The following is a 14,753-nucleotide window of genomic DNA, read 5'->3' as shown; positions in this document are numbered from 1 at the left end:
TTTTCTTTGCTTCTCTCTACCCTGCTCCTCAGCCTCTTTTGGCCAGTAGACTCAGATTTGGATGAGATTATATGAGAGGACATACACTAGGCTGTTAATAAGGAGGGAAACCGAAGGCAAAAAACGAAAAGAAAAAAAATCCAAAAGCTATATTTTAAGAAAGCATGTATGTTTATAATCACAATTTTGCATTGATACAAGAGTGTATGTGTATATGTGTGTGTGTGTGTTTTTTTGTGTGTGAATTTAATAGAATAATAGAGGAAAGAAATTTGTAAAATATAAATTAATTTACCAAACCCAACCAAATAATAATAAAGCAGCACTATATTAACCATAGCATGTTTAAATTTGGGCACACATAACAAAAAAACCTAAAGTAACCATAACAAGATAGAACTAGATTTTTTCCCCCTCCCACTTAAACCAATCTGGGGGTAGGCCATCCACAGCTTCAATGGTTTTCACTTTTTAGGTCACCTCATGGTCCAATACAGCTGCAAGAATTCCAGCCATCACATCTGAAATTGAAGCAGCAGTCAGTTGAGAAGAAGGTGGGGAAGACAAAAGGACTCACATCTCAGGTGACTCAGCTCCTTTATTTATTTATTTTTTTTGACTCAGCTCCTTTAAAGCAGCCTTCCAAATAACTCTTCTCAATCCATCTGCTTATATCACAAAGTCACTCAGTTATTTATCTGTGTATTTATTTAGCAGGATCTCGACAGGAGGCTTGAACTAGGACCCTGAGATCAAGACCTGAGCTGAGGTCAAGAGTCAGATGCTTAACCCACTGTGCCACTTGGGCACCTCTAGTCATCCAATCATAACTAACAGCAAAGGAGGTCGGTAAATGCAGCTTTTTAAAGCTATTGGGCATATTGCCATAAAAGAAAATAAACTCTATTTTTTAAGGAAAGCCAGAGAGTGTATGACTCTGTTGGCAGCTACCAACCCCTGCCTCAGTGGCACAGTTCCCTTCTGAGTAGTGCAGGCATGACTGCTGAGCATGGAGGGGAAGCCAGGAAGAATGGGCCCAAGTGAGAAACCCAGCCAGAATAATCTGACTTTCAAGTCCAGAAAAAAAACAAGACCAAGTGTTCACTGAAGATCTGAAGGCTGAATTGGGGATTGTGTGTACCACATGGCGAAAGTTCCTTTAAAAACTGCTTATCCAGCCAGTTCCTAAATACCACCCCTCCCCCCGCCCCTTACCTCAGCTTCTCCAGTATCTTCTTTGATACACCTCAAATTCTGACCTCCCTGTCCAGCCCTCCTCATTTCTGTTCACATCACTTTTCAACTAGTCAACCATGGACCTAACAAGATCCTGTTCTGAGGAGCTAAACACTTTGTAGTAGGAGGTAGAGAGGAAACATAATGAATATTTCGACTTTACTATTTTTTTTTGTTCTTGATCATCTGAAGGACTGAGGTATCTTGGGGAAGGGAGATCTCCTGTGTCCTCTCAAATTCCAACCAGCAATGCATCTTCCCTGGGGCTGGAGACGGTGTCCTTCTCCTTTGTATCTACAGTCCTCAGCAGTGAATGAAATGTGGAATGAAAAAATGAGAGAAGAGTAAGGAGCAGTCTTCTCTTCCTCTCTCTCCCCCTCTCTTTTGCATGTATCAGGGTCACTTTGAAACATGAACGACGTTGGGTATAACTGAGGCACTGTATAGGGATAGAAGTGCCAGGGATCGGACACCACCAGGACCAAAGGGGGTGGGCTAGAGCCAGGTGGGGATGAAAAGAGCCTGGAGTGGAAAATAGGAGGTAACATGGTAGGGAAAGCACCCTCTTCCGTTGCCATCTGCCTCAGATGACTGGAGTTTTCTGCCATTTCTCCCTCCCTCTGTCCTTTGCCCTAATTCTCCATCTTTGGTTATTCAGAAGGCCCAGCAGCTCCCCTCACCCACCCACCCCAACGGATGACTTGGGAATGACCTGTTTGATATGTAAAGTAGGCAGTAGTTTGTCTTTTCCCCTCAACACCTTGGCTGGAATCATTGTGTCTGTCACATTTACAAGTCATTACTGTCATTGTTTTAGGAGTTTCTAGCATTGGCAGAAAAGTTCTGCCTGTCCTTATGGAAATAGCATCCAGGGGGAGAGAATGGTCAGTTACACAAAAATGTAGTAAATGCTAAGAGACGGAAAAGTGGGGGGGGGGGGGTGTTTGAAGAACATGCATGAGGGAACTTTCCCAGTCTTGAGTACAAGAAGGGCTTTCCAGAAGTGGAGTCTAACGCCCGAAGGGCATGAGTGACAGAAAACCCAGAACAAGAGTGGCTTACACAAGATGGTTTATTTCCCTCCCCTGTGAAAGTCTGGAGGTGAGCATCCAGCAGTGTCATGAAGCTCCACCGTGTCAGGGCTCAGGCTCTTTCTGTTCTGTTGTGCCTGCAGGTATGGCCACCATTCCAGGGTCAATTCACAGGTCAAGGTGACCTCCAAGTGTCATGTACCTATTTCACCTGCCAACACAGTACCAGTGAGTGAAAGGATTGCTGAATGAAACTCAAGTTAATCCACCAGTAGTACTATTTTTTTTTTTTTTTTTTAGAGAGCAAGAACATGGGTGTGCACACGTGCAGGTGGGGGACAGGCAGAGGGAGAGGGAGAGGGAGAAAGAATCCTAAGCAGGCTCCACACCCAGCATGGAGCCAGATGCAGGGCTTGGTCTCAAAACCCTGAGATCATGACCTGAGCTGAAATCAAGAGTCAGATGTTCAACTGTCAGAGCCGCCCAGGAGCCCTCTGTTTTTTCTTTTCTTTTTTTTTTTTTTTTTACTACCAAAGTAACATATGCACAAGATTAAAAATTATATAGCACGAAAGGTTTATGACGCAACGTTAAGGTCATCCGCCCTGGTCCGCCCCGCCACTCAGAAACAGTTCCAATACGGTTTTCTGAAAGCTGCTATCAACGTGAGCTGCTCTAACATCATGTTCAGAGTGAGATGTTTGCAAAAAGCAACCATGGTATCCCTCAAATAAGTCAGTAGCCGAGGCTGCCTCCCTCATGATCCGCTCTGCGCTCCAGGGGTGAACAGGGAGTGAAGCGTGATCCTCTGGTCCAAGGGTCCTTAATCCACAGGCTACACCTGGCAGCCAGGAAGTGGCCAGAAAGCGGGAGCTCTGCCCTACAGGGGCAGTGGTGGTGCCACCGCCAATCAGGTCCATTCTCTCTAGAATCGGACATAGAAATTTTGAGACTATCTGCTGAAGAGAATTTTGATATCACAGAAGAAAGACCGAGTCAGATACAGGGGGATGAGACTCTGAATGCTGCTGTGCCCGGTGCTCTCGCAGCGCTCTCTGGTCATGCGGCCCAACGACTCCCGCTCTTCAGAAGCTGTTCGGAGTTTTGGTCTCTATCACTAGCAAGGATGGTCTTAATTCAACGCGTGTGAATTCTCCGAAGCCCTCCTCCTGGGGCCCCACTTTTACTAGAGCTGCTGCATGGACCCTGCGGAGGGACAGAACGGGGCTGCCCGGAGAAGAGAGCGCGGGCCAGCTCCGGGGTCCTTCTCCCCGGCCTGCAGCCCCTAGATTCGGGGCAAGGAGGATGTGGAAGGTCTGTCAAGCACTACTCACAGCGCGGGCTGCAGGTGCGGTCCAGGGCCTTGGCAAACCACGCAGAGCTGTTCCGAGGACCTGCCCGGGAGGACACAGGCCCGCGGCCACTCGCGTCCCGGGGCCCAACGGCGTGGGCGGGCGCGGTCTCACCGTCCAGGGCGTTCCCGGGTGCTGGGGTCTCGCTCGCCTCCTCCCGGGCTCCCTGCGGGCGGCTTTGAGCGCAGCCCCCGAGTCGAGCCGCGCGACACAGGACTGCGCCCCTCCCCCCTCCCCCCCCCGCGGGGCTCCCGGCGGGGCGTCCGCGCAGGCGCACTCGTCCAGGGGGCACAGTCGGCCCGAGGGCGGCGCCCCTCCCAGAGGCGGGCGGAGGCCTGCGCGGGCGGCGCCGGGGCCAGCGGCTCGCGGGAGGGGCTCGCGGGGACTCCGTCGGGTCGGCCCGGGGGGCCCTGCGGGTGTCCGCGGTGCCGGGGAAGCGCGGGGCAGACGTGCGGGGCCTCCCGGCGAGCTGCGAGGATGGCGGCGCGGCCCCGCTCCCGGCCCGGATGTCGGGGGACGTCACATCCGGCGGAAGGGGCGGGCCAGCGGGCCCCGGAAGTGTGGGCGCGGGCGGTGGTTTAACCCGCGACGGCGGCGGCGGCGGCGGCGGCCGGGGCAGGTGAGCGGACCCGGGAGGGGCGAGGACGGGGAAGGAGGTGGTGCTGGCAGCGGCTCCTGGCGCGCCCCCGCCTGTCCGCCTCGCCTGGGCCGAGGCCGGTGATTGGGCGCGAGGGGCGCGTGACTGCGCCGGCGCCCCTGCCCCTCGCCGCGGGAGGGAGGTCGGCCGGCGCCCCCGCCCCTAGCGCGCTCCCCTCCCTTCCCGCCGCAGGTGGCGCCCGCGGCCCCGCCCCCCGCCGCCCCCCGCCGCCCCCCGCCGCCCCCCGCCGCCCCCCGCCCGTACTGGAGCACCCTGCCTCGCAGTCAGAGCCAGTTTGCCCATTGCACAGACCGGGAGGCAGGCCTCGGGGTGGGCGCCGCCTTAGCAGGGGGCACGCAGGGGAGGCCAGTGCAGAGCAGGGTCGCGGTGACTCCCGGCCGCGCCTCCTGCCTGTGCCTGCGCCTGCGCACCTACGGGTCTGTGTACATCTCCGTGCGCTATAGGTCCGGTTCCTCCCGGGTACAGAGGGCAGGGGGGCGTGTGTGGGTCTGCGCATCTCCCATGGGGACCTGCTTCCTCCTCATTGCTTCCCCCACGGCCAATAACGGTGCTTATTTTCCCACTTTGCGCCTGGGAGAAGGAGTTACCCGAGGCTCTGTCGTGAGTCACTGGCACAGATGACCCTACACCTTGCAGTTTCGGTCCCCAAGGCTGTGCTGTCTCAGTACAGGGTCTGGCCTCACCCACCCTGGAAATGTATTCCTTTGGCCCAGGACACTTCATAGACTCCCTTCCCTTCACTCTAGCAGCGTCTCAGTAATCCTGTTGCTGACTCAAGGCTTTTCCACTTCTTTCATTGGCTCCTCGCCTCTTTTCCAGGAGTCTTGTTTACTGCCAGTGCACCCAAGTTGCTGCCACCTGACTCTCAGGACTGTATAGAGGCCCTAGAGCCGAAGGTTTCAATGACAGGGATTTGGGGAGGAAGGACTTCCTTTGCCTGCCTGTCGTGCAAAGCTACAGCCTTGCCCAGGCCTGGACCTTGTGGTTCTGGGTGGGAGGAAGGGCCTGGGTGAACCTTGGCTGCTGAAGTGAGAGTCTTTGTTCTTGGTCATGGTGCCCAGAAAGGCTTTTTTCCCTCGATCATCTCGGAAACTGGCTTGGTGCCTTTGGGTAGAAATTTCATTTTGGATTTCTTTATCTGGACAGCTTCTGCTGGCTGGTTTTTAGGTGGTACTAGCTCTGGTATCTCGCTTGACTGCCATGTGCTTTTGGCACTGTTCTAGGGGCTTTGGGAACACAATGAGTTCTGAGAATACTTCAGGGTAGGTGGTGATCCCATTTTACAGGAAAGCGAGTTGCAGAGATGTTATATAATGGTCACCCAGCCAGGAAGCACTGAGTTGGGATTTTTAACCTGTTAGTCTCATTTCAAAGCTAATGTTCTTGCTGGACCTTAAGAATCATCAGTGATGCTTAGGGGAGCCTGGGTGACTCGAGCGTTTACCTCTTGGCTTCAGCTCCGGTCATGGTCTTGGGGCCCTGGAATGGAGCCCCGTGTTGGGCACTGCACTCAGGGAGTCTGCTTGAGGATTCACTCTCTTCCCCCTCTGCTCCTCCTCTTGCTCACTCTCTTTCTCTAAAATAAATAAATACTTTTTTTTTTTTAATCATCTGTGACGCTTATTAAAAATATGAAGCCAAACCTCTGGAGATTGTCTGGAGCAGCGGTCCCAGGAATCAAGATTTTTCACATATGCACTGAGAGATTCTTTTTGAAAGTCAAATTTGGGAAGCACCAGTTTAAGGAGTTTGTAGATTTTCTATACTGGAAACTGAGATTGTTTCCAAGGAATCTCTTTTGCCTTCTACTTATTGCTGTGAAATCTGCTAATCTGGCATAAATCTGCCATTGAAAGGGCATTGGCCTAATGAAATGTGAATTATTTCCGAATACTTTGGGCCAGTACCAGTCAGCTTTATCCAGGCTGACATAATCATTGAAAATCTCGTTGTAATCCCACTGGATCTCTGTTGTTCCAAAATCCTGTTAGTTTCTGCTCAGAGTCTAGAGTTTTCTTAAGGTTCCGGTTTGTTCCTGGATAGTTGCCCTGTAACTCAGAGATCTCTGTAATGGCAATGCCTTTGAGGATTTGGGTGCTTTAAAAGGCATGTATGCTTAGCTGGTGCTCCCTCTACTGCATCTCTCTTCCCCTTCGCTGGTTTCTGTGAGAGACTTAAGCAAAGACCAAACAGGTTCGTCATGATTTTGCTGGTACTGACAAGTGACAGTGGCAAAGGCAGACGGGGCTGGGGCTTAGGATGGGCTGGAGAAGAGAGAGAAGGGGAGACTCAACCATAAACACATCAAACAGAAAGCCCAGATCAGGTATGCCTAGCATCGAAGACATTTAATGTATCTACTCTCCCCTTGGCTGGATTACAAGTAGTAGAAGATGCAAAGTCAGCATTATACTATTACTTTATTTTCTTTCTGTCCAGTAAACACTGATTTCTCACTTAATTTCTTTGTAAACAGAGGATGTACTTTGTATGTGAAATGTTTTAATGGACTGAGACTTGCTTTAATGCCCAGGATAGGGTCTTCCCTGGTAAATGCTCTGTAAACACTTGGGAAAAACATGTTTTCTGCTTCGTTGAGTGGAGTATTGGATCAATATCTGTTAAGTTGGTTGGTAGCGCTGTTCAAGTCATAACTTCTTACTGCTTTTCTGTCAGCTTGTTCTATCAGTGAAAAAGGGTCATTGAAACTTACGACTATAATGGTTGATCTATCCGTTTTTCCTTGTAATTTTATCAGTTTTTGCTTCATGTATTTTGAAGCTCTGTTATTAAGTACATAAACACTTTGGATGTTGTTTGTTTGATGAATTGACCCTTTCAATCCCTGGTAATAGTCTTTGTTCTGAATCTACTTTGTCTCCTATTAAAATAGCCAATCCAGCTTTTAAAAAATTACTGGATTGGTATACAATATATAATACAGAACTACAACTCAAAAAAAAAGTGATCTGAATAAAATAGGCAAAGGACTTGAATAGATGTTTCTCTGAAGAAGATAGACAAATGACCAATAAGTATATGAAGATATTCAACATCACTAGTCATTAGGGAAATGTGAATCAAAATGACAATGAGATACCACCTCACAGCCCTTTAGATGGCTGTTAAAAAAACCAGAAGTATGGGATCCCTGGGTGGCTCAGCCGTTTAGCGCCTGCCTTTGACCCAGGGCGTGATCCTGGAGTCCTGGGATTGAGTCCCACGTCGGGCTCCCTGCATGGAGCCTGCTTCTCCCTCTGCCTGGGTCTCTGCCTCTCTCTTTCTCTCTCTGTGTGTCTCTCATGAATAAATAAATAAAATCTTAAAACAAAACAAAACAGAAGTGTTGGCAAGAGGATGTAGAGAGATTGGAACCCTCATTATTGCTGGTGGGAATGTCAGATGCACAGCCACCGTGGAAAACAGTATGGCAATTTTCTCAAACAAATATACAGTTGTCATATGATTCAGCCATTCCAATTATGGGTATATCCCCTAAAGAAGTATAAGCAGAGACTCAACCAATATATTTGTACACTGGTGTTTATGGCAGCATTATTCACAATAGCCCAAAGGTGGAAGCAACCCAGGTGTCCATTGATATATGAATGGATAAACAATGTGGTACATCTATAGAACATTGTGTATCTTTAAAAAGGAAGGAAATTTTGACTCATGCTACAACATGGCTGAAACTGGAAGAAATAATACTAAATGAAACAAGCCAGGGACAAAGGGACAAATATCGCATGATTCCTCTTATATAATATTCCTAGACTAGTTAAATTGATAGAGTCAGAAAGAAGAATGGTGGTTGCCAGGGGCCGAAGAGGGAAGAATGGGGAATTAGTGTTTAATGGGTGTAGAGTTTCAGTTTGGGATGTTAAAACAATTCTGGAGGTGGATGGTGATGATGGTTGAATAACAGTGTGAATATACTTAATGCCATAAAACTGTACAATTAAAAATGGTTCAAACGGTAAATTTTATGTTATATATGTTTTACCATGATTTAAAAATGGATAGTGTTTAAAGATCAACATTTGCTTTGTGTATTTCTTGATATTCTTTTAAGTTATGTGTCTTTAAAATGAGTTCTTGTAGGAAACATATAGAGAGGTTTTGCATTTTGTAAAATTGAATTTTACAGTCTCTGCCTTTTAATTGGTATGTTTAGTACATTTACATTTAATATGATTATTTTTTTAATTTTTTAATTTTTATTTATTTATGAGAGAGAGAGAGAGAGAGAGAGAGAGAACACAGGCAGAGGGAGAAGCAGCCTCCATGCACCGGGAGTCCGATGCGGGACTCGATCCCGGGTCTCCAGAATCGCGCCCTGGGCCAAAGGCAGGTGCCAAACCGCTGCGCCACCCAGGGATCCCTAATATGATTATTAATGTAGTTAGGCATAACTATTATCTTGCTGTTTGTTTTCAATTTATCCAATAATCTTTCTTCCTATTTCCTTTTTTTTTTCTTTTTTCTTCTGATCTCTTTGGGGTTGAGTAATTTTTATGATTTCATTTTGTTTCCTATGCTAGTTTATTAGCTATAACTATTTTTTGTTTGTTTGTTTTTTTAGCAATTTACTAAAGATTCATAGATGCATCTTTATTTAGCTTGTCACAATCTATCATCAAGTGATATTATACCACTTTAAATCTAGTATAAGAACCTTACAATATGTACATTTATTTCTTCCCTCCTGGACTTTGTACTGTTGTTGTCACACATTTCACTTCTACATATACTATAAATCCCACAATTCATTGTTAATATTGACATGTAAACAGTCAATTTGTAAAGAGAAAAAAAGAAAAGATATTTTATATTTATTTACACGTTTTTCATTTCATTTCATTTACACGTTTTTCATTTCATTTCTTCCCTCCTGGACTTTGTACTGTTGTTGTCACACATTTCACTTCTACATATACTATAAATCCCACAATTCATTGTTAATATTGACATGTAAACAGTCAATTTGTAAAGAGAAAAAAAGAAAAGATATTTTATATTTATTTACACGTTTTTCATTTCATTTCATTTCATTTCATTTCGTTCTTCATTCCTCTGTGTAGATCCATTTTGTTTCACATTCTTTCTTACTTGAGGACTTCCTTTAATTCTTTCAGAATTTGGGGGTCTAAGAAAGTCTTTGTTTTGCTTTTGTTATTGAGAAGTATTTTTCCTGGGTATAGAATTCTAGGTTGACTCTTAATTTCAACATTTTAGTATGTGGGTCCGGTGTTTCCTGGTTTGCATGCATATGCATATACCAGGTTTGCATGGTTGCATATGCATAATCAGTTGTCCTTATTTTTTGTTCTTCCATTTCTAGTATGCCCCCTTTCCTTCTGCTCTTTCTTTTTCTTTCTTTCTCTCTTTTTTTCCCTAAGATTTTATTTATTTATTCATGAGAGATACAGAGAAAGAGAGGCAGAGACATTGGCAGAGGGAGAGGCAGGTTCCTCACAGGGAGCCCCATTTAGGACTTGATCCCAAGACCCCAGGATCAATCACACCCTAAGCCAAAGGCAGATGCTCAACCACTGAGCCACCCAGGAGGAGTCCCCCTTCTGCTTTTCTTTTATCACTGGTTTTAGACCATGTAATAATCGTTATCATGTGCCTTGGTGTAGTTTTCTTCATGTTTATTGTGCTTAGGTTAGTTGAGTTTTTTTTGGATCTGTGGGGTTATAGCTTACATCAAATTGGGAAATTTTTCAGCCCGTTAATTCTTCAGATAGTTTCTCTCTTGTTCTTTCTCTCTCTTCTTTGGGGACTCCAATTACAAGTATATTAGAATACCTGAAATTGTTCCACAGCTCTCTGATACTTCATTCATTTTCTCCCCCAGTCTTTCTGTTTTTCTCTCTGTGATTTGTTTTGGATCATTTGTACTGTTTTATCTTCAAGTTCACCTATCTTTTTTTCTGTAGTACCCAATCTATTGTTACTACCATCTAGTATGCTTTCTATCTTGGCATTATTGTTTGTATCTCTGCAAGTTTGATTTACATCTTTTTTATATTTTTCTATATGTCTCTACTTAACATGCTCAGTTTTTCCTTTAGCTTCTTGGACATATGGAATATTGTTGTAGTGACTATTTTAATACCCTTTTAGGCTAACTCTGTTATCTGTATTTCTGAGTCTGTATCTGTTGATTGATTTTTCCTTCATTATGGATTCCATTTTCTTGGTTCTTTGTATGTCTGGTAATTTTTTATTGATGTCCGGTGCAAATTTTACCCCATTGGGAGCTGAATATTTTTGTATTTCTGCAAATATTCTTCGTGTTATTTTGAGACACTGTTAAGTTACTTAGAAACAGTTTCATCCTTTAAAAGCTTGCTCTTAGTTTTCGTTACTTGAAATCAGAACAATCTTTAAACCAGGGTTAATTTCCCCACTAACAAGGCAGTACCTTCTTCAGTGCTCCATGGATGCCATGTGGATTACTAAGTTTTTTTGACTCTAGCCGAGACACAAATTATTTTTGGCTCAATTTGAGTTCCAAGGATTGTTCCCTCTAATCCTGATCCGTACTGTCAGCACTTAGCTGAAAAATGGAGGGGGACCCTTTGCAGATTTCCAGAGTTCTTTCTGTGTGTCGCTATCTCCTCTCTGGTTTTAGGCCCTGTAAAGTCTGGCTGCCTTGGCCTCCCAGGACTCCCAACTTCCTTTCCCCAACCTGAGGAGCCTGTTGGGCTCTGAGACTGTCAGGCTTTGCCTAGGCACTCTGTCATTGTATCATGTCCTGGAACCTCTTTCTAGGAAGTGAGCTAGGGGCAGTTGTTTGTTCTCCCCTCTCAGAAATCACTTTTCTACACTGGCTGATGTCCACTCTCTGGAAACTGTTGTTCTACTTATTTTGTCTAGTTTTTCAGTTGGTTGAGGCAGAAGAATCTAGTTCCTATTCCTCTGTGTTGGCCCAGAGCGTATGTCCTTGTCCGGTCAGCACTCATTGAGTGCCCTATGTGTGCCAGGCATTGACCTAGTACTGGGATGCAGACCTGAGCGACCCCATGGGCTGTGCCCTTGGGGAGCTCACAGTCTGGCTGGAGAAACATGCTGATTCCTATATCATAAATGCTGGGTGGTACTTACAGAACACCGTGAGAGGGTAGGTTGAAGTCTTTGGGAGAATGATCTGAGATTTGAGGGACGGGCAGGCATTTTCAAGCTAGAGAAGGCATAGGAAAGGGTATTCCTGGCAGAGGGAACAGTAGGAGCAGAGGCTGGGTGGCAGGCTGGGAACTCCTGTGGGCAGGATCTGTGTCATACTGATCTTTATATAGGTGCAGAATATTTATCAAGTGATTGGAAGCATGCTGCTTGTTCTGGGAATAGTAGATAGAACAGAGTTGGGGTGGGGTGAGCAGTCCATGAGGGAGTGGAGGGAGATCTAGCTGAAAACAAGATTTGGGGTCAGCTGATACAGGACCTGGGATGCCAAGCCAAGGAACACAAGGTTTTGAATGTAATACCAAAGCCCTGGGGAGTTAAGGAAGGTTCTAAGCAGGGATGTGGGAGCTCTGATTGACTGTGTTCTCTAGCGGTTACTGAGGTATGGGGGAGAGGGATGGAGAGGGTAGAGTCTGTAAGAACCAGGAGGGCAGCTGCTGGAGAGGCTGGCTCGGAGTAGGCCTTTTGCTGGAGGATGAAAATGAGTCCAGAGCCCCATGCAACCGCTGATATGGTGTCGCCTGTTTGATAATGGTTTTGTGTGTTTGATAATGGCCTTCATGGATCCCTGCCTGAGTCAAGAGCAGATATGAGGAGGCTCTGGACTAGTTTCTCTTTTTCTGTGGCTCCACTATTGCCCTCAGCACACCTGCCTGCTCAGGGACCTAGAAGTTCATAGCATTAGGTGTCACTGGCAAGGGTAGGGTCTATGGGTGCTCCCCCCCCCCCCCCAAGCCTTCTACCAGCCTAGGATGATGCCAACTCAGTGAAAACAATGGTCTCCAACGTCTTGGCCTTTGAACAGACAGACCTTGAGTAACCTGATACAGACCCTGGATATTTGCCGTAACCTTAATCCTGATCCTTCCTAAAGGGATGTTGAATCTGCTAGCTCAGCTTGCCCTGCATAGGTTAGGAAGTGGGGCGGGGGTGGGGGGGGTGGGGGGGGGAGCGGGGTTGACAGCTGCAGGCAGATCCTTTCTGAGTCATCTGAACGGTTGGAGCAAGGAGAAACACATGGCCATGGGGTGTGGAGTAGCTTAGGATGGTTTCTTTCTTTCTTTCTTTCTTTCTTTCTTTCTTTCTTTCTTTCTTTCTTTCTTTCTTTCTTCTTTCTTTCTTTCTCTTTCTCTTTCTTTCTTTCTTTCTCCTTTTCTTTTTTCTTTTCTTTCTGATTTTATTTGTTTATTTGAGAGAGACAGAGCATAAGTAGTGGAAAGGGAGAAGCAGGCTGCCCATCAAGCCTGATGCGGGGCTCCATCCCAGGACCCTGGGATCATGACCTGAGCTGAAGGCAGCCGCTTAACTGAGCCACCCAGGCACCCCTGAAGGGTTTTCTTTTCACTGAGCCATGGGCCATGGGCCATAGGACAAAGAAGCTTTGCAAAGTGTCAGGGTTGTGTTTTACTGTCAGGAGTTTTCAAGAATGGGCTACTTATTAAATAACCTGTTTCTTGGCCAGCGTATTGATTGAATTGGGACGTTACTGATCTGAGTTACATCCAGCCACTGGATTTATGTGGCACCGTTGATTGATGCTGTCTCTGGAGGAATTTTCAGTTCTCTTTCCTCAGCATCTACAGAGGGTATATGGGTCAGGTGGGAGCTCAGCCATGGAATAAAAATCCTGACCATTTGTTGAGCCTGGCCTGCGAACTGGACATTAGACCTCCTAGGCACTGATTCATTTCATCCTTGTAAAAGGGCCTGAATTAGAGAAGAAATCAGGATACAGAGAGATGGAGTAGCCTGCCGAAGCTCCCCAGCCAGTAATGACTGAGGGCATAGGGCCCTCTGTCTTCCAGAGCCGTTAGCCACTAGGCCTTCCTTGCAGAGCTGGAGCCTTAAGGAGGGGCTGCTCCTGGTGCCCTTGGGAGATCTGGGACCCTGGGGCACTGTATGGCCAGGCCCTATTCTTTAGAAGTCTGATGGAAAATGTCAGGAATATGGACCATGTACTAAGTTTGTACCCAGAGCTGGGTACTGTGTCAACCTGGGCACACACTTGACCAAGAGGCAGCATAGTACAGTGGGGAGTACGGGCCCCAAAGCCAGGCTACCGCAGTGAAATTCAGACTCTGCCATTTCCTCACTGTGAGACTGGGATCAGGCACGAGACTTCTCTTTGACTCAGGTTTCTTGTCTGTAAAATGAGGGAAGCCAAAGGACACATAGCTGGGAGGGCTCCTTGTGAGGATCCTACGAGCTGCTGCAGACAGGGTGCCTAGGATGCCGCTCTTTACACTGTAAGTGCCCTGAACCTTATGTGTGGTGACCATCATTGTTTCTCTTTTACTGGTGACACAGTGAGGCTTGGAGAGAGGAACTGAGTGTGGTGGTAAAGCCTGGTTCGACTCCTGTCCTCAAGGAGTTCCCAGCTGTAGCTCCCTGGCTTTGCTCTTGCCTTCTGTCTGCCTGGAATATGCTTTGCCCATCCTGAACATGCCTGCCTGTCCTTCAGATGTCCTTTCCTCTGGGAATTGTTCCTTGCTCTCCCTCCCCCGAATATTAATTATTCTGTCTCTTGGGGGTAATCTGATGATGAGGGGGCAACTCTTGACTCCCCTGGGCTCAATATCAATGAAGCAAATGTACCTGCTATTACTGATTCAGAAGCAGGCTTGGGAGGGACCCCTTCAGGGGATGGGCTGGGTCCTTAAAGGACTGTAGGTAGCCAGGGGCCCTACCCCTGCCAGCCCTGCCCTTCCGCTCCTACTCTGGCTCCGCTTTGTAGGTGTCCTCTGCTGATGGACTGCCCCAGCCTGGCCAGCAGCCCACAGAGTGGAGAAAGCAGTTTGCTAGAGTCTAGTGCCACTCCCGAATCCTCCTCCCCTGTCCTGTGTTCAGCACAATAAAGGGGCTCACTTACTGGCCTGCCTCTGGGGAAAGGGGAGTTCAGATGGAGTTATTCAGTGGACTTGGAGAGCATGTGGCTGTTATATAAATATTTATGTAAAGATGACAATTGCCTTCAAAAAGTCTTGTCTTGAGAGGTTGTATATTCTCCTCGTTGATCTGTTGGCATACTTGTATTTGAGGATCTCTGTTCAGATTGGTTTCCAGCCTGTTTCAGAAAGCCACACCTTTTGCCTTCCTGAAGACCTGCCCTCTCTCCTGAGCCTAGCTGGGTGCCTGGCCAGGTTGTCAGGTAGCATTTTGCAACAGTAGTAAGGTGTGAATGTGTGACTGCTCCCTACCTAGCGCCTGCTTAGTGGTTCTTCTGGCACCTCTAGATGTTGTCTCGCTTACTTCTCTAAGTCCTTACAACAGCCCACTGTGTTG

At 46.9% G+C, this 14,753-nt stretch overlaps 2 protein-coding genes across 4 annotated transcripts in view; one reads left to right on the top strand and one right to left on the bottom strand.

The window, feature by feature from the left end:
• The window catches only part of LOC140612229 (pepsin F-like), a 30,250-nt gene extending 26,111 nt beyond the window's left edge, over positions 1–4,139 (bottom strand). The window contains exon 1 of one of the 2 annotated variants that reach the window (XM_072789352.1): positions 3,602–4,139. The gene's annotated coding sequence lies outside the window, so the exon portion shown is untranslated. Of the gene's footprint in view, positions 1–2,298 lie in introns of both variants that reach the window. The other variant, XM_072789351.1, reaches the window with a different exon arrangement.
• VPS37C (VPS37C subunit of ESCRT-I) overlaps positions 4,084–14,753 on the top strand; it is a 28,981-nt gene continuing 18,311 nt past the window's right edge. The window contains exon 1 of one of the 2 annotated variants that reach the window (XM_072789354.1): positions 4,084–4,238. The gene's annotated coding sequence lies outside the window, so the exon portion shown is untranslated. The remainder of the gene's footprint in view (positions 4,239–14,753) is intronic. The other variant, XM_072789355.1, reaches the window with a different exon arrangement.

This window comes from Canis lupus, chromosome 21, assembly GCF_048164855.1.
Source record: "Canis lupus baileyi chromosome 21, mCanLup2.hap1, whole genome shotgun sequence".
In the NCBI taxonomy this organism is placed as follows: domain Eukaryota; kingdom Metazoa; phylum Chordata; class Mammalia; order Carnivora; family Canidae; genus Canis; species Canis lupus.
This window is presented reverse-complemented; position numbering and strand designations above follow the sequence as displayed.